This window comes from Oratosquilla oratoria, chromosome 6 (assembly GCF_046742065.1).
Source record: "Oratosquilla oratoria isolate Oo_2021 chromosome 6, ASM4674206v1, whole genome shotgun sequence".
NCBI lineage: Eukaryota > Metazoa > Arthropoda > Malacostraca > Stomatopoda > Squillidae > Oratosquilla > Oratosquilla oratoria.
This window is the reverse complement of record NC_134782.1, coordinates 57,897,176-57,916,817: the sequence shown is the minus strand read 5'-3', so window position 1 is coordinate 57,916,817 and position 19,642 is coordinate 57,897,176. Positions and strand designations below refer to the sequence as shown.

The following is a 19,642-nucleotide window of genomic DNA, read 5'->3' as shown; positions in this document are numbered from 1 at the left end:
CTTCCAAAACCCGTCAACCACAGAGACATCCTACTCACCGCCTAGAAAGGGTGGATACTAGAATGACCAAAACACACAAACACACACTCATACACGAACATCTATATGTGAGCGTGGATATCTCCCTACAACAAACTTTGCATCTACCTCATTGTAGTGTACAGAAAAAATATGCTCATAGGGTCCCGCCTGAGTTCCTATTTGTCAAAAATGGCTTTTTAATAATTTTAGGGTTCTATCTATCTATATAATCATATTTTCGGGCGATTTTTTTTTCCTTCGCTCTGCTGTGACTAGGCGTGGGAGTGGAACACTCCCCATAGGCCATTCTCCTCCTTTTACTAAAACTATAACAGTAATAATAATAATAATAACAACAAAAACCTTTGCCTACCACACATCATCGACGTAAACCTTCGTTGACTGTTTGACCTTCCGTTTTGACAGACAGACAGACCGTATCTCGTCACGTCCCGCTATCACAATGTGACGACACGCCAATTCCCCCGGCACCGAACTGGCATAATAATTTTTATTCTTATTTTCAGGTGCTCGTCTACCTATTGTGACATCTGTCTGTTTAGTACATTCTCTCTCTCTCTCGCTAATTCTATAGCAATAAATTTTTGCTTTCATTTTCCTTGCCTTCTTGTTTCAATTAATCTATCAACTTATATTTGTAGGCGCGTGCGTGTAGTGGTTTGCTGAGCGTGATTAGGAAGGCACATGAAAGGGTTTTAAATGAGAGTATTAGAAGAAGTTGCGTGGATCATATTTTTGTGGTAAGGCATGTGGGAAATCTTTATCAAAAGGTAATGATCTTTTTGGTCCTTTATGAATTTGGAAAAGGCTTACGACAGGGTAGAGAGGAAGGCACTGTGGGAGGTTTTGCAGATATATAGGATTGGGGGGAAGCTGTTAAGGGCAGTCAAGAGTAGTGGAGTCTGTGTTAGAATAGGAAATGGAAAGAGCGAGTGGTTTGAGGTAAAGGTGGGACTCCGTCAGGGATGTGTCATGTCGCCATGGCTGTTCAATGTGTACATGGATGGGGCGGGGCGGGAGGCAAATGTTGGGTAATGGGCAGGGGACTGGAGATGGTTAAATGAAATGGTTAAAATTGGGAGGTGAGCCAGTTGGTGACAGAGTTTGGGAAGGTATGCAACAGGAGAAAGTTGAAGGGTAAATGCGGATAAAAGTAAGATGATGAGATGTACAATGGGAGAGGATAGCAGCAAGTAAGTCTTAAAGGAGAGAGGCTGGAGAACGTGGATAGTTCAAGGTATTTGGTGTAGCATCTGGCTGGAAAGGGAATGGAGGTGGAGGCAAACTGTAAATTAAGTGAAGCAAGTGAATACCTTGGGGGGGGGGGGGTTATAAAGTGTCATGACACATAGGCATCTGGGAATGAATACAAAAATATGATGTCAAGTAGTGTACCGACGTCACTGTATGTGTCGTCCTGCCCTGTTTATGTATATAAAGTTAAATGGTAGCTGTGGCCAGATAAAAACTAGTATCAACTAGTACCACACTTTCTAGTTTCATCGCCAATACAACGTGATGATGTCGTCGTCAAACCAATCACCACATATGAAACGAAGAGGCAGAGATGAAAAGTTTAAATGTGTTTGAGATCAAATTTCCGAGAAACATGGTGAGGGCTACGAGGTTGAAGAGACTACGAAACGAGGTGAGGAGGAGAGTTGGGATGGAAAAAGAGATGGCAGATAGGGCTGATGAACGAGTATTGGGATGTTTTGGGCACAGGAAAAGAATGAATGAAGAACAATAAAAGATGTGTAGAAGGCAGAGGTGGGGGAAGTGAGCTTGAGGGCACGACCGAGGATGAGATGGATGGATGGGGTGAATGGAGCGTTGAACAAGTGGGCAATGTCTGTTGAGCAAAGATGGGAGAAGGAGGGGGGAGACGTGAGGTAAATGATATTCTGATGCAGCCTGAAGGTATTTCTGTCTTCTCTTTTTCTGGAGAGAATGGAGGCGGGGGGGGGGGGGTCGCCGATGAAATAAAGCGGCCTCGTTGTGGATGTGCTGTTTCTTGCTACATTGCTTCTGACCAAGGGCAGTGGGCGGGATACAGAGGTGACCCGTCATCCACAAGGAATTAAGATTAGAGGGAGGAAAATATGGTGGATGGGAGTGGACGTATGCCTTATAAGGGGAAAAAGACATTGGTGTAGAAAGGGAGGGCGGAGGGTGGAGGGGAGAGGAATATATGGGAAATGAAATGGGTGGGAGTGATTTCTATGCCTTTTTCCTTTTGGCTACCCCCCGTGTAAGGGGGGAAAAGCCTTTGGTATATGTATGTATGTATGTATGTATATATATATATATATATATATATATATATATATATATATATATATATATATACAATCATGTGTTCAAGGTATAAATACAACGTGCAAAAACAAACGAAATAAAAGATGATAAAATCCAGCGTGACAATGGAACCGACGACGTGACGTCACCGCGGCGTCCACATCCTCTCCTCTTCCTCCTCCATCATGTCTTGAAAATACTGCAATGCATACACACACAAACATATTACATCTATTTTGTCTAGACGCTGTTAAAAATCTAAATTAAATAATCCAGTGCAAAATTAACATATAAAACAATGAAATCAATTAAAGAAATAAATGTAAACAATAGTAATTATAAACATGAATCCAAGTTGAAATGAAAAAGTTAAAATAAAACTAATTCGAGAAAAAACGTATGAACAGAAGCGAAAACACACTAAAAGTAATCATACGGGAAACATAAAATGTAAAATGAAATGAAATAAAAAAACAGAAAATAAAAAATACATATAAAATAAAAATCACATCACTTGGGCTCAGAGCTCGCGTTGCTGAGAGGCTGTGGAATTCGCCTCCTCCTCCTCTTCCTCTTCGTCGGTGTCCTTGGAGCCCCCCACCCCTACTCGCATCCCCAACTCAACCCCATTACCCTCAAATCTGTTCAATTTCCACCCTAACGAACTTAACAACTTCATAACAGATTTAATTTTATTTGCGCCTTTCATTCATACTCCGGTAAATGAAAAAATAATAAAATCTAAAAAATAAAATATAGAACACACGCACGAACACACGAACATGCGCGCTAAGATATTATCGTAAAAAAGATAACACGTTATCTTGTCGGTTTTCTTTTTTGCAGAGATATACATTTTTCTTTTATGTTTTGGAATTTAAACTGGGATGATATCAAATGTGACCTTCCATCGCCAAGATGTATAAAATCATACGATGAAGACATAAATAAAATGTGCCAAAACAAACAAAACAAAAACGAAATAAAATGGGAAGAGGGGCATGGCCCATGAAGATCCCATTTTCTAAACGAATACGCCCCCCCCTCCCCCCCACCTCGACAGTACAACAAAATCCACCACTGCTATATTTTCTAAACCCACACTGTTCCTCACCCCTCTGTTCTTCCCCAAATACTTTCATTTAACACCTCAATGCCTATCCAACTACGCTCAACAAACTGATCTCTCCGAAATAACTACATTCGAATTTGTCCCCATTTCCTTTGTAAAGCGGAACAATACAAGCACTCCTCCAGTCCTCAGGCACAATTTAAACAATCTCACTAGTTAATCCACCATATCCATTCCTCCATCTACTATTCAACCCGGATGCATTTACCAACTTCCATCATTGTCAACCGTCCTTGCAACCCGTTTACCCCGCCAATCAATCAATCAATCATTGTTTCGAGTCTAATTTTGAAGCTTAGTGGAAAACCCGCGGCCCACAGTGGCTGGCAACGGTCCTCAGAACCTCCCACGCATTTATCTTTGGGAAAAACCAAGGACTGCTGTCTATGATGTGTGAGTGTGGGGCGGTTTCTAAGTCACTGGAAGTGTTAGGGAGAGCAACTGCCGGTTGCCTGGTCTCCACGTGTTAAAAAAAAAAAAAAAAAAAAGTAAGAAACATCTGAATTTCATTTATTTTGCCTATAATAGAGATCGAGTGTCACCCTCTCAGGCCTGCACCTCCTGATGGAGGTGGAGTTAAGGAGTTAATGGGTTTTGAAAATGGGCAGCTTTGTTGTCCATCTTGCAAGACCAGCTACTTGCAAGCAGACACTCGCCCTTGATCCCTGACACTATTGTTCAAAACGTCAAGCGAGTGAACTGTGTGATGAATAAGAGCTGTTGCCAATACTGCCAGTTGATGCAGCTGTTGGCACCCTAGAGCGGAGCAGCTCACTGGAAAGTATTTTCGAGCTGTCCAATTCAAACGACCCGTCGCGATCTAAGCGCTGAAATCTGAACACCGTATGCATTTACAAGACATACAGATAGGAGACAGATACATACAGTAAATTTAGACAAATACATAGAGACGAAGACATAGAGAGAGAGTGGGGGGGCTATATTGACAAAAATGCATTTAACAGCACTTCCATATATGTTGCTACGACAACCTTGAAGCTCGACAACAATAATTTAAAATATATTTTCGTTTATACATATTTTTCAGTCGACCTTGTCACATGACTTGTGGTGTTATATCCCAAAATAGATGGTGCGTGCGTGCGTGTGTATGTGTGCGCGCGCGCGAGCGTCCTGTCTCTTGCCTTTCATCTGACAAATTTGTCTTTGGAATCATTACTGCTTTTGGCTTGGCTATATAAGTTATTCCAAAATTAACATATTCTCATATATATTTCTTCATTTGTATATACCTACTTCTCGTACATATTTCCTTCTGTAATTTTTTGTCTTTTATTTTTCCAGGATCTCGACACTCCTTCCAATGAGATCAGATCTTGCGGCACATCGACTGTCCTCAAGTAAAAACATTACAGGTTTGAGACACACAATCTTCAAATATATTTCGTCGAAGAAAATAGCAGTAGATGCATTGATGATATTCTTGTGTTTAACAATAGACTTGGTATATAAGACCATGTATTTCCACCATTGTCATTGCTTTTGAAGATGTACACAATTTACGAAACGTCAAGTCCTACTAAACTCCACTCTTCCTCTTCCTATTCTTGAGTTTGAATTATGTCCTTCGGACCAACGATAGCGACCTCTTCAGAAGCCAAGTCTATTGTTAGACGTCTTGAATTATTCACAAGAAGATTATCAATGCATCTACTGCTATTTTCTTAAACGAAATCTGCCTACAGGAAAACCTGCTGCCGAAATATACATATATACATATATATATACATATATATATATATACATATATATATATATATATATATCACACAGGTAACCCACAGTCGGAGAAAATAACCTTCGAATAAAGGAGAATCCTATATTTCGGCTACAGTTGTTACTGTCCTCAAATTTCCTTTCTCCAGTAATAATTTTACATACTTAGTTTCATGATGTGGAAGCCTTGCATATGTGTGTGTGTGTGTGTATATATATATAATATATATATATATATATATATATATATATATATATATATATATATATATATATATATATACAAACCTGCCTTTCACACCAATTAATTAGCCATCAAGCCTGTGAGAGACACTGGTCTAATTTATGTATACTCCTTCCTACTTCCTTTACAGAGGGGACTGGCGGGAATGGAGAGATGGCGAGGGAAGAGGAAGAGGAGGAGGAGGAGGAGGGGGCAGGGAGGGCCTGGTGGACGAGGGAGTGGGAAAAAGAAGACAAAGGCTATGAATAAAGGCCGATAAGACACACTTGATCCAAATAACAAAGAGGTTACTCCACATCAGACAGGTGCAAGGAGCAGAGGAGCATAGGGTGAATGCAAAGTGAAGAGAGAGAGAGAGAGAGAGAGAGAGAGAGAGAGAGAGAGAGAGAGAGAGAAAAGGTAACCAAAAACCCCAATCAAATAAACAAAGGCATGGATAAATCATAACAACGATAACAAAAACCCTACCGAGGTTGTGGGAGATGTTTAGATGAAGAACTATGGCGACAAGGAACATCGTTCTCAGCTTCGTCAGTAATTGGACGAAACAAGAGAGTCTCGTGTCCAGGAAGCCCCACGCCACGACGGGAAGCGTCGATGCGCGAGGGGACGGGAGGGGAATTTTGCCGTACACGTACACGTACACACACACACACACACACACTTCCAGTCACGGACAAAAGTCCTGTCCCACTTAAAACATCATCACTGAACAGAGGTGGCGCTATTTTTTTCTTTATTCACATTAAATAAATAAAAATATGATACTTTGGTCTGCAGGAAAATTAATCAAATAATCATGTATACACAATACACATCCAAATATTAACATCCTTGTTTTGTTTCAAGACTTCTGAGCTCTCATCCGGGAGGTTAATAAATGTCGATCACGAGTCCTACACGTGATCCAAGACAATAATGGAATCACTCACTCTCTCTCTCTCTCTCTCTCACACACACACACACACAAGGAAGCCCACCAACCCACGGGGCGCCAACTCGCTGACGCCAATAGAGGGTAACTGATGCATCTACAGCAGCAGCAACACCCACGAAGGCCGGCAGAGGGACCCCACCTGCGAGTCAATTAGCACGTACAAAAATGGTGTGCACGTACACGCGCACACGAATACACACGCGAAGTAGAAGGGGAGGTGGGGGGGGATAGAGTGAGGTGAGAGGGAGAGAAGAGAGAAATAATGCAAACGCAGGAGAACAACGTGGCGGAGAGAGAGAGGAAGCAGAACTTCCACCAAGAATAGTAATGACGAAAGGCGCGAAAACAAAGAAGATTCACAAACGTGCAAGCTGAAAAGAAACACCAAGCAGAAACTTGGCGAATGAATAGGGCTTCTTTTGCACACAAAAGAAGAGCCAGCCACGGGATCGGAGTTTCTAAGGAGGGTGGGGCGCGCGCACACACACACACACTACAGCTGTCCGGGTTCGAATCCCACCCAGGTCTGAAATAATTTCAGTATCGCTGCGCTGCGAGTCGTTACTCCAACTCTCGTGGGCGGGGAGTTGGATGTGTGTGTAAGGTCACAACATTACCCATAGAACGGTCATATATGAGCTCTGAGCTCTCTTTCGGGAGGGAAATAACTGACGGTCACGAGTCCAACGTGTGATCCAAGACCATGGTGAATCACGCACACACAAAGCGCTCCTAGCTTTAAAAGCTTCTATTGTACAATCCGTTACTGCCCTCTTTAAACAAGGGAGATAAGGTACAACCGTAAAGTCATAGAGCATGGACCATAGTTCCGTCGTTTTGATATGGGCCAGTTACCAGTACGTCAGTTTTCTATACATAGCGAACTACATCTTGCCATTTGAATGTTTATAGTATTAGACAATTTCACCAAGCAGACTGCAACATACTGTGAATAAAGTAAGACAATCTGAATCACCCCTTTACAACATTACACCATACAAATGAAATAATAAAGTTTTTTTGATATAACAAAATTAAATATACTCAAGCTGAACTTCAGAGTAACTTCCTACTTTCTTTGAACGTAGTGGTACAGAGCACACGAACGTTAAGGAGTGACTATATTAGAAGGTAACACTGTAAATATACTTATTTTGACTAGCTTGGATTATTTCCAACGAGTACAACCAAATCTTGTGCTAAATATTATTTGTTTTTGTTTTTTTATCATTTGTCTGTTTGATTTTCTTTTATTATTAGCTATATGTCAATTTATTATTATTTACTATTTATACCTGTTTGTTTATTATTTAACTATACCTATGCATTTATTTATGTATTTTATTTGTTATTTACATTATTATAGTGTTTATTTATTATTTTATTATATTATGATTTTTTTCCGCATCCGACCTAGATATGGACAAAAAAGGTCTCCTGTCGGCATGCTCCGCCTTTGTAATCCTTTGTAATATTTGGTCACTTGTATCTTATAGATGTAATAACTAAAAACAAAGTAATTGAAACTTAATATTATTCTGTAACAGTAACACCTAAGATATACTAAAAATGCATTTACAAAAAAAACAACTTACACATACCAATTACAAAACTACACGTGAAGGCTCTGTATCTACTATAAAAAATACTACTGAATAAATTATCCAAGATTTCCCAATCCCACTGAAAAGCTCCCTTTAAAATAAAATATATAAAATAATAATAACTCATTATGAACATAAATCCACAATGCTGCAAGTGGCACTTTGCAAGGCAGTAAAGTTGTGATAACAGTGTCTGATCCACAAACATTCATCATGTATAGAGTTATAGTCTCATATATTATAACAGTAATTGTTGCCAAAACTTAAAATGACCTCTACATTAATGCTAAATAGCAGATTTATAAACCCAAAACCTAATAATATGCACAATACACTTCTCAATCCTTTTAACTTCTTCAGAATGAAGTAGCGGTGATATAATTCATACAAAATGTTACTTTATCAAACCCTATTAACTCTCCATAATTCCCATTTCAACAGCAAACGTACTGCCAGATACCCCAGCATCCTATTGACCTAATCTCCCTCTTTTCTATTATATTCAAACTGAGAGAGACCTCAGACAAAATAAAAGCACAACTGCCCACCTCCCCAATAAACACAGACTCCAAGAAGGCCATTGACAAATGTAACTTAACAAGTGCTAGAGGGATTCAGAAACAAAACACCACCATGATGAACTGTAATGACGACAACAGACATACACTAGGCATTTGAGTCCTTAAATATAATCTGTCAAAAAGGATCAGAGAGGAACACCCACAGCAATGATATAAAAAGGAACTTCTTAGCTAGCATATAGTGGAAATTACCCCAAAACAACCAACTATTGGGGACCAAAAGATTAGACAATGAAGTCTTTCAAGGAGCAGTATTACTGTACTGTTTTGGCCAGCAGAAGAAAAGCACCAATCACAGTATACAAATATCTTATAAGATCATCACTTGACTATGCCTCACAAGCATAGATCCCCACAATCTAAAAAAACATACAGACACTCTACAAACACAAGACAAATAATTAACTCGTAACAAGATGCCCTAAAATTATCCCAATTGAAAAACTACAATCGGAAAACAAAATTCTACCCAATGAGCAGCACATGAAAGTGACAAGCCCACAGTTTCACACAACAGCTTTCAATCCCTCCCACCACACAACAACAATCAATTTGATGCTCCAGGTATCTCCTCCAGGAGAGACAACCCCAAAGTGCAGTGTGTTAAATGTAGGGCTACACAACCCCAAGAGGAGAATAGCTTAGATTACACGTTTTTAGAGAAAACTGAGTGTGAGACTTGGGAGTTCTAGTGGGTCCTGACCTTAAATCCAGGACAGTGTATTAGCACCAGGAATAAAGCTAACTGAGCATTAGGTTTTATTGCTAGGATGGTTACAAATAGAAGTGCAGGGATGATTACCAAATTCTATCTAGCATTAGTTAGTCCTATCCTTGAATATGCGGTAGAGTTTTGGTCTACGTCCAATAGAATGGACATCAATTCCCTAGAATCAGTACAGAGAAGAATGAACAAAATGATACATGGGCTCAGAAATTTACCTTATGAAGAGAGGCTTAGGCACCTCAACTTACACTCTCTGGAAAGATGCAGTGTGGGGTGATCTAATGGAGGTGTTAAAGTTGATCAAAGGCTTTAACAAGGGTGACAAACAAGGTCATTATATTACAACAGAGCAGGACTCGCAGTAATGGATTTAAATTGGACAAATTTAGATTTAAGAAGGAAATAGGCAAGAATTGGTTTACTAATAGTGTGGTCAACGAATAGAATAGACTTTGTAACCATATAATGAGTGCTGAAACTATCGGTTGAAACAGACAACTTTATGGATGGGGATGACAGGTGGTGATGGACATGGAACTACCTAGTGTAGGCCTTATGGTCTCTTGCAGTCTCCTTCATCCTTTTGTTAAGGTAATCTAGCAATGGCCTCAAGTTTGGCCCACATGTCACTCAAAGATAGGTTGTCTTGTTGTCTAAATTGGGTGACAATGGGGGTAATTTAGAAAGAAGTCTCCAATGTTTTCTGTGGTGACATCTAGATCAATCTGAGTCTGGGGTCAGGCTTATTCTGTGTTGGTACTTTTCAATATTTGGTGGGCCAGAACACTTGCATGCAAAGTGTCATGCATAGAAATGTGCACCTATAATTTTCAGGTGCTGTTCTAAGGAGAAGCAGGGCCAGTTTAAGCCTATTTGACCAATTCAATCAAAATGTGCCCACCCCCACAAGGGGGGCCAGCACAGAAAAGTTTGAGCCTAATCCTTGAGTGTAGAACACAATGACAGACTTTGTTTTCACTGGTAAGTAAATGATAATACTGTAGGCTTTATAAACTGAGAGATTTGTCAGTGAACTCCTGAAAATAAAAAAGTATTTGATCTTTCAAAGAGTAGAGGCCTATTATCAACATTCTAATTGCGACCCACCATTCCTAGCATCTGCCCTCTGGAGAGTAACTTGGTTTCTTTGTGCAAGCAGTTTATTGTGGGTGGTTTTGGCGCATCATATTATTCTTCCTACAAGATGATAGTGATGATGGAAAAAAAATAAATAAATAAATAAATAAATAAATAAATAATAATAATAAATAAAAATAAATAAATAAATAAATAATAATAATAAATAAATATATATATGTGTGTGTGTGTATCAGTGTAATACTCAAACATCTACAACCTACTACCTCCACTTTATACTATGTCTATACAAAAAACAAATATACTCAGTTCACAAAACAAGTCACAGCAGAAATTAAGAGCTAGTCCCTGTTCCTTATGGAAGATATGAAGTGATTTTTCTGACACGTCTTCTAGCCATGCATGGATTGCTGGCCATGTTTCAGGTTCCTATAAAACACTCAAAGAGATAGTACCAGTGGCAACATGAAAATATGCCCAAGCCAATAAGGTTGACAGTGGGGCTCAAGTTCCCAGAAGAGGTGCATCTCTATGAAATTGATTTTATGACACCAATGAAGGCCATGGATATTTTCAAGACAGCCAACTTTGTTTGTGGTGTCTATAAGGAGTCCATGACTAACTGTCATAAGTAGAATGAACATAAACACTGCAGTAAACATAATTTTGTCCAAAGTAATAGGTCATGATTAGAAAATACGGTTTGTGATACTTTACCAAAAACTGAGAAAGTTTGAGAACTTGTCCAATAGATCTTTGCAATACAATGTCAGACCTCAGCACAAAAATCTTAAAACATATGATATCAAAAGTGTACTCTTGCTCACAATTGCTTACAGTGTATACAGTTGGATACCAGGAGCAGTTGGTTTATGCAAAACCTCTCTTTTATTTGTCATCATAACAAGACTTCTTCTCTTTTAACTGTCTTACAGACATCCAAGATTGAACAAGTTGCTGTCTTATCAGTAAGAGGTGGTGTGAGACCAATAACAGGTACCAACAAATGGAGGTCCTACTAGACCTGACTTTCACACCCTGTCAAAATACTTGCCGCCATCAAGAAGTGCATGTCACTCTGAATTCCCCAGACCAGAACCAAGATATCTTTTTATCAACTTCGACCGTATATCATCCAGCATTTCATTGACAAAAACTTCCCTCCAACTACTGTAAGTCTATGAGATTGAAACAGCTCCACACAAATACAACAATCAAAGTGGAAACTCCAATGGAGAGTGCAAAGTACATTTGAAAGGAACGTGATTGATTTCTGATGGAAAAGACAAACTGGTAAAAATGGGATTGAAAATAAGGATTCCCACAAAATGATCACATACTGCTCCACTGAATAATCATTGTCGTATCAAGTTCCACTGACTGAAACCCCGTAGTCCCACAACAGTCAACAACAGTGTTACACTTCCTTTTGACCATTACTGGGTCTAACTGATTATAGACTAATTTCATCATGATAAAGAGTGTGTACGGCAGGGGGGTTATACTAGAGGTTGATGCAGAAGTGGCAGCTCCACAGGGTAGTGAAGCAAGAGTGGCCACGGGTTTTGAAGATGAAGAACCACCACTGGCAAAGACATGTCAATCTCCACCATTATTGAAAGGTACAATTGCTCAGTTGGTAGATTGGTAGACCTTATACTTCTTAATATGAATATCAAACATTCTGTCATGAATAAATCAAAATACAAGGTAGCTTAGCATAGCATAGAAAAAAAAAAAAAAAAAAAAAAAAAAAAAAAAAAAATAATAATAATAATAAATAAAAATCACAAATTCACTTGCATCTCATTCATATCTTTACTCCTTGTTTTAAGCATGTCTGTTCCAGGAGCTAAACAAATGACCATCCAATTCCTAGTGTAACCTAATGAAGTAATCGCCCTTAATCTATATATGCCCCTCCAACTTGCTCTTTTACCTACGTACATTTCTGCTAGTTCAATATGCTGGCCATGAGTGTTTACAGCGTTACTTATCCTACCCACTCATCTTTTCCTTGATCAACCATGAGCCTTCACTCTCGGTACTCCAAATTCAAGATTTTTTTTTTTAATATCTCATCCATTCTCATAAGTCCAAACGTCTGTTCAACTATTTCTACAAATCTCAATTGTAGCTCTGCCTTTTCATGACCTATTATTTCATACTCTGTCATATTTGTAATTCCAACCACAGTTCTTGAGCATCTCACGTCCCTTGCTTCCACATTTCTTTACTACTGTACATTCAACATCCAGACTCCACTCCCATACACAAGTCACTGCTCCAGCATTCTGACACAGTAAAACCACAGACAAATCAATAACAACAAAAGCCAATGTAACTATTGTTTTGGATATTCCTTTTATCCTATCACTTGCTGTTTTATTTCTCAATATTGCTCTCAGGGCAATTTTATTTTCACCCCTTCCCTTACTATGTCCGATCTCTTTATTCTTCCACTTCCATGTATATCAATTATTTATCTGCAACTACCTACTCTATTCCTCCTCCACTCAAATGTATATTAACTGTGCCCCTTATCTTTGCTGACATTAACCTTAAATCAACTTCAAGCCCTTTTCTCCAATAAACTTTACCAAACTCACCTATCTCTGTCATCTATCAGCAGTATCTATATACCAAAAGATTCTTCCCCCAACCAAATCCACAGCCACAATTCTAACCAACTGGAAATCAGAACAAATGCATACCACACCTCTTTATCAACAACACCCTCATACCACACACACATGCACTCACCCAAGATTCTTGGTGTAACACATGATACATCCATGTACTTCAAACAACACATCACAAACATAAAGACAAAATGCACACCTTGACGCATTATGCTTAAATCATTTGCAGGTATAACATTTGGACACAACAAAGAAACTACCATTACAGTATACATACATATACCAAAGCCTTTTTCCCCCTTATAAGGGAGGTAGCCAAAAAACAAAGGCATAAAAACCACTCCCACCCATTCCATCCCTATCGCACTCCACTCCCCTCCACTCTCTTCCCTCCCTCTTATCATGCACCTCTTCTCTTGGCACCTCCTGGACGACGGGTCATCCCTGCATTACGGTATACAAACAAATTATATGCTCTGTGTTGAATTATGTGACTCCTTCATGTGCTCCTAACCTCAGAGACACATCACAACACTCTGCAGACTATACAGAACAAAGCCCTAAAGATAATTACAGGCTGCACAAATACAACAACTACATACTATCTACAAAATGAAATGAAAGTCCTCAAAGTCAAGGATCACCTTGACATGTAAGCATACAAACACCTGCCACAAACTCCACCACACCACATGGCAGAACCCCCACACAGGCCAGGAAACATCAAAACAATACCAAAATACTTACATAACACACAAATACTCTCTTCTCTTCCTCCACGACCACCATACACCCACCTCCTGATGCATATCCATAATCATATCACTCACTGCCCCATCAACAGATAGAAAGACAATACACCACTGCATGCCAGACGCCCCTGACATCCATTCTTCTGGATCCTCATTCTCTCAAGAGGAGCCCACCTGGCCAGGCTGTGGTGTATCCATCATCCAGCCCTTCTCAATTACCAGAAACAGATGGATGAATGCATTACAGAAAACTCCATTCCAGCCACGGAGCACCTCAGCAAGACAGGACTATTTGGCCAGACAGCCTAAGGAGCATCATCATTATCATCGCCCTTATAAAGAAGGTAACCAGCTTCTCTGTTAGCACTCTCCTGCTTTTGCCAGCAGGACAGGTGTGTGTGTGTGTGTGTTGTACATTACAGGAAGAGAGCTATGCTTGTAGTGATCTGCTTTTGTATCTTTCAGTATCCAGTTTGATATTAAATTCTTGTATAGTTTTTGCACTCACCATTTCCTCTTTCAATTTGTTCCAGATATCTACCACCCTGGTACCCAATCCTAACAACTTGCAACTCTTACATTCATTTTCTTATTACTTTATCCTTACAAAAGTAAACAAATACATTACATAGCCCCATCTGACCCCTACATTTACCTTAATTATTCAACTTCTTACTGACAACTTTCACAGGAACTTTGAGCTTCATAAAAGTATTTACTGCATTTCAATTTCCTCCCTCACCCCATATATTTTCATTATCTCACATCATTCCTACCTACACCATCATGGCATTATTCAGACCCATAATAAAAGATGGAGACAGCTGCTTCCTTTTTGTGCCTGTTTTCTCACTAAACATCTTAAAAGTATAAAGCTGATCTATACAACCACTTTCATTATGAAAAATAAACAGTTCCTTTCCTATAACATTTGTTTTTTATAATGTACCCCCAAATTAGCACACCCCTTGATTTTTTCTTTCATTTTATTCAATGTCTGTTGACTCTCTTCCCAAATCCAAGAAACTTTCTCCAAGCCATTCTCATTGCTACAGAAAAGACCACAGACTGATCCACTGAATAATTATTGTTATGTTGAGTTCCAATGACTAAAAGCCCATAGCCCAACAATAGTATTACACTTTTGCATACCACTTGTGGGGAAATTATATGACTTGAATACAGACACCAACTTTCTTATGAGTACTCATGTTATGAACATCAAGAGATACAAACAGAAAGAGCAACAAATTCTTTGCACTTGCACTTGCATAGTGATTAGACATATTCTGTTGTGCTCCAAACTAGATTTAATATATCTAGACTTTGCAAAAGCTTTCGATACCATCCCCCATGAAAGACTAATTAAACTAGCTTCACGTGGAACAAGTGGTAGCCTATTAATTTGGACTAGTAATTGGTTGAATGATTGAAAACAGCGAGTTATTCTAAATGGCAAAACTTCTAGATGGAAAAATGTTACATAAGAACATAAGAATGAAGGAGACTGCAAGAGACCATAAGGCCTACACTAGGCAGGTAGACAAGTGAAGCTCCTCAGTTCCATTCTTGGGCCACTTCTATTCTTACATACATACATATACCAAGGCTTTTTCCCCCTTACAAGGGAGGTAGCCAAAAAGAAAAAGGCATAAAATCATTCCCACCCATTCCATCCCTAAATACACTCCACTCCCCTCCACCCTCCCTCCCATCTTAGCACCTCCTGGATGATGGGTCATCCCTGCACCTTGTCCACTGCCCTGGGTCAGAGGCAGTGTCACAAGGCACAGCACATCCACAGCAAGGCCGCTTCATTAAATTGGCGACCCCCCCTCTCTGTCCCCCCATGCATAAAAGGAGAAGACAGGGAGAAATCTCATAAATCTCATTAAATACATTGGGAGATTGGAAAAAATATAACGGTGGGCCACAAAACTGATTCCAAATATGAAAAATAAATCATATAAAAATCGCTTAAAACATATGAATCCGTTATCCCTATAAAAGTGTAGACTCAGAGGTGACTTGATACAGGTCTTTAAGATCCTAAAGGGAATTGACATCAAAAGTGACAAAATTTTCACATTGAATGAGAATCCAACAAGAAATAATCGTCTCAAACTGTCAGGAAATAAATTTAATTTGGAAGTGGGTAGAAACAACTTCGCCAACCACATAGTTAATGAATGGAATAAACTTCCTGCAGAGGCAATGCAATGTAGTTCAGATAAATACCTAAGCAAGATGCTGTAATGCCTGCCATTTATTTTATGTTATGTTTATTATTATTTCTCTGGTTGTTTATTATTTGCTTATCATTTATTATTATTTATCTGTCAATTTATTATTATTTACCATTTACCTGTTTGTTTAACTATACCTATGCATTTATTTTTGCTTTTATATTATTATAATTTTTATCTATTTATTTATAATTATGAATTTTTTGCATCCAACCTAGTTATGGACCAAAAGGTCTCCTGTCGGCATGCTCCTCGCTTGTAATCCTCTGTAATTACTACTATAATTATAATATATTTAGGTTTTGTATCATTAGTATTGTGCATAATTATTGAATTTAAAAGGTACATCATACTTTCATTGACATATGCAGTACAGTACTCTTAAAATGACACTGAAAAATAATTTTTGAACAATTCACAATACAAATGGCTATTTGGAACATAACTTGTTCATAAATTGGGTAACATCTGTGTTATGTCAAGGATATGGAGCTAAAATTATGGGCATCATCACAATTTTATTTCAGGTGATGCATATTAACGTGTAAGGATGAATGCGGGTTCTCTCTATAAGGTGCTGGTCATAATAGACAGTAAGGAAATGACATTTGCAAGAACTTAATATAACAATACTAAAGTAATTTTATGGACATTTAACATAGCACCCCCAAGCATGCCATTTCACTCATTTGTGGCCCCATATTAAAAACAATATACTGTACTGCAGATTAAGGCAAGTGATAGCATACCAATTTGAGGAAAAAAAAAGTTCTTGACTTTTTTTTTCTAATGGTCATACTAGTTTGAGACAACAAGCAACAACCTGGGACAGCTAATAATGACTGCTGCATAAATTGTGACAAGGTCTTATACATAAAACATATAGGTTAGCACATTCCACAATTTGTGTGAAAATTTTAAAGGTCAGATATCAACAGATATACCATTCGCTAAAAATCATCGTATTGCTCGAAAAAGTACTTTTTAAAAGCATACAAATAAAGTTTTTACCTATTACATTAGAATTTATCCAGAAAATTCACTTTTAATTGCGCCTCGCATACCACTTTTCCGAAGTCTAGTTATTCAGAATAACAATATTGTTTGTTTGGCAACTGTGACGTCACGAACGCGGAATTCCCCGAACCTTTCCTGAAGCGCACGGGCGGAATGTTTCGAATAGCAGACGACGCAGTGAAATGAAGACAAAACTGTTTTTTGCCAAATTTGATAAGATGTAGATGGTGGAAGTCTTGATATCTGACCTTTAAAGGTCAGATATCAAGACTTCAATAACTTTTTGTATTTACTGTTTAATTTACATAGAAAACATACTGACAGTATTCTATATAATTCCACCATCTACATCTTATCAAATTTGGCAAAAATCAGTTTTGTCTTCATTTCATTGCGTCGTCTGCTATTCGAAACATTCCGCCCGTGCGCTTCGGGAAAGGTTTGGGGAATTCCGCGTTCGTGACGTCACAGTTGCCAAACAAACAATATTGTTATTCTGAATATCAAGACTTTGGAAAAGTGGTATGCGAGGCGCAATTAAAAGTGAATTTTCTGAAAAAATTCTTCTGTAATAGGTAAAAACTTTATTTGTATGCTTTTAAAAAGTACTTTTTCCATGATTTTTAATGAATGGTATATCTGTTGATATCTGACCTTTAAGGCATCCTTGATGCTACAGAATGTGATATCAAGACTATATTGTTGTTGTAATTTATTCAATGGTTTTTGAAAACCTAATATCTGGCAGTGATACTGAAATATTTTTAAGCCTAATCTACATTTTAATACGACCTAAGTGTAGTCCCAGGCTGTCTTATCTGGACACATGATTTACTCCGTACCCCATTCTATGCTTAACATAACAAATTACCAAAATCCCTTGTATATTCAAAGATACATTTGGTGATAAAATAGATTGTTATTAATCTATCTTGCCATAATTGGCACAGGAGGGTTGGGAAAGCAAATCATGTTTCCAGATCAAACAAGGATTGCACTTTTAATCTAGTGCCTAGAACAACTTATACTATCTTCAATAAGTGGTTTCCCCATCATTTATAAATATCAGAATCACTTGGAAATGATGGGACAACAATCTTTCTTCAAACTGTAGTGCAGTTCTATTAAGAAATACCAGATATGGTTTATTAGAACCATTTTTTTAATTTTATTCTATATTTGTTTACATTCATATATAACATCTAGCATTAATTCTACAGCAAAGGAGTTAATTGGAAATACCTATACTTCAGATGAATATAAATCTTCTAAGAATAAGTATATATTTATATGAATACCTATAACAGTGACCTACTAATCTGAACATAATAATGAGATGACAGTTCCTTTTAACAATTACAAAATTTTCAACTATGTCTATGCAACTTTCTAAGTACTGATAATGCACTGATCATAATAACTTTTTGTTACTTTATAAATAACACTGTTCCTTCAAAGTGTATCTAAATATGTCAAAAGTTTAAAATACTAGGATCTTTATGTACTGAAGTTAGGCAAGATGCACAGTCAAAACCTTTTATGTAATGTCTGCACCACTGAAACGGCTTATTTCGAGATATCCAAGCATAACTTTTGTCGCCATGCAAAATTTCGAACAGTATTGGTCTTTTGGTGTCATGGAAATAACCCAATAATAGCACAATACTGTTGCTATGAACAAACTGTGTATTTGCTCCAATACCCCCGATCAACATGGCGATTGCCACATATAATTTTTCATTGTCGTAAACTTATTCCTCCTATAATATATTGCCGTCCACCTTATATACGTTTAGCTGGTGAGCCGCATACAAGATTTAGTGCTCATGTGACGAAAATACCGTGTCTGCATCCTGCCAACCCTCAGCATTCACACGTTCAAGGCCATTGTCAACAAAGACATGCTCTTATTTTGATTCACAATTACAGCATCTTACCTTATTTTTATGTTGTCCAGCTTCCAACAGCGGTAGATCGATTAATCTCTTGTAAGCAAAAAATCCCGAATATTCACTCACTGCACTGCACACCAAGATACATACACAAAATTGTAAGTAACATACAGCACCGAGGGTAAAGCAGCTGTGTTTACGAAGTTTCCATTAGCCTTCAATAGATGGCAGCATTACTCGACCCCCCCCCCACCTTCGCTATTCATACAAATACAAACTTTTAAAACTTGTTAATATAGTATTACAGTTCACGCATAAAATTTTACATTCAATGTATTATCGTAAGAATATTAGAATATGTTAACTAAACTAGTCAAATAGACAAGCTCAGGCGTCTAGAAATAGAGTTGTTTTTTTCGCAGATATGGAATCTTCTGGACATGTATATAGATTTCAAACTTGTTACTGCTGAAATTTTAATTAGTTTTACGATAAGCGTAATTCAGTAAAACTAGACCGGCGATCATGTTTTCGATTTTATTTTTCTGTCAGTAAAGTTTGGCGTTAATGGAAAGGGGCTGGGTGCTTTCCAGACCATGTATATCATGAAAAGCTAAAAGCTAGTTTCTTGTGACCAGGACTGCACGGAGGGAATGATATTAGAGAGAATTTATCGAGAGAACGCAAGAAGGA

The 19,642-nt window shown here is 38.2% G+C and overlaps 1 protein-coding gene across 1 annotated transcript in view; it reads right to left on the bottom strand.

The window, feature by feature from the left end:
* The window catches only part of rdx (BTB/POZ and MATH domain-containing protein rdx), a 375,601-nt gene extending 356,453 nt beyond the window's left edge, over positions 1 to 19,148 (bottom strand). The window contains exon 1 of the mRNA XM_076187015.1: positions 18,995 to 19,148. The gene's annotated coding sequence lies outside the window, so the exon portion shown is untranslated. The remainder of the gene's footprint in view (positions 1 to 18,994) is intronic.
* Between the last annotated feature and the right edge of the window lie 494 nt (positions 19,149 to 19,642).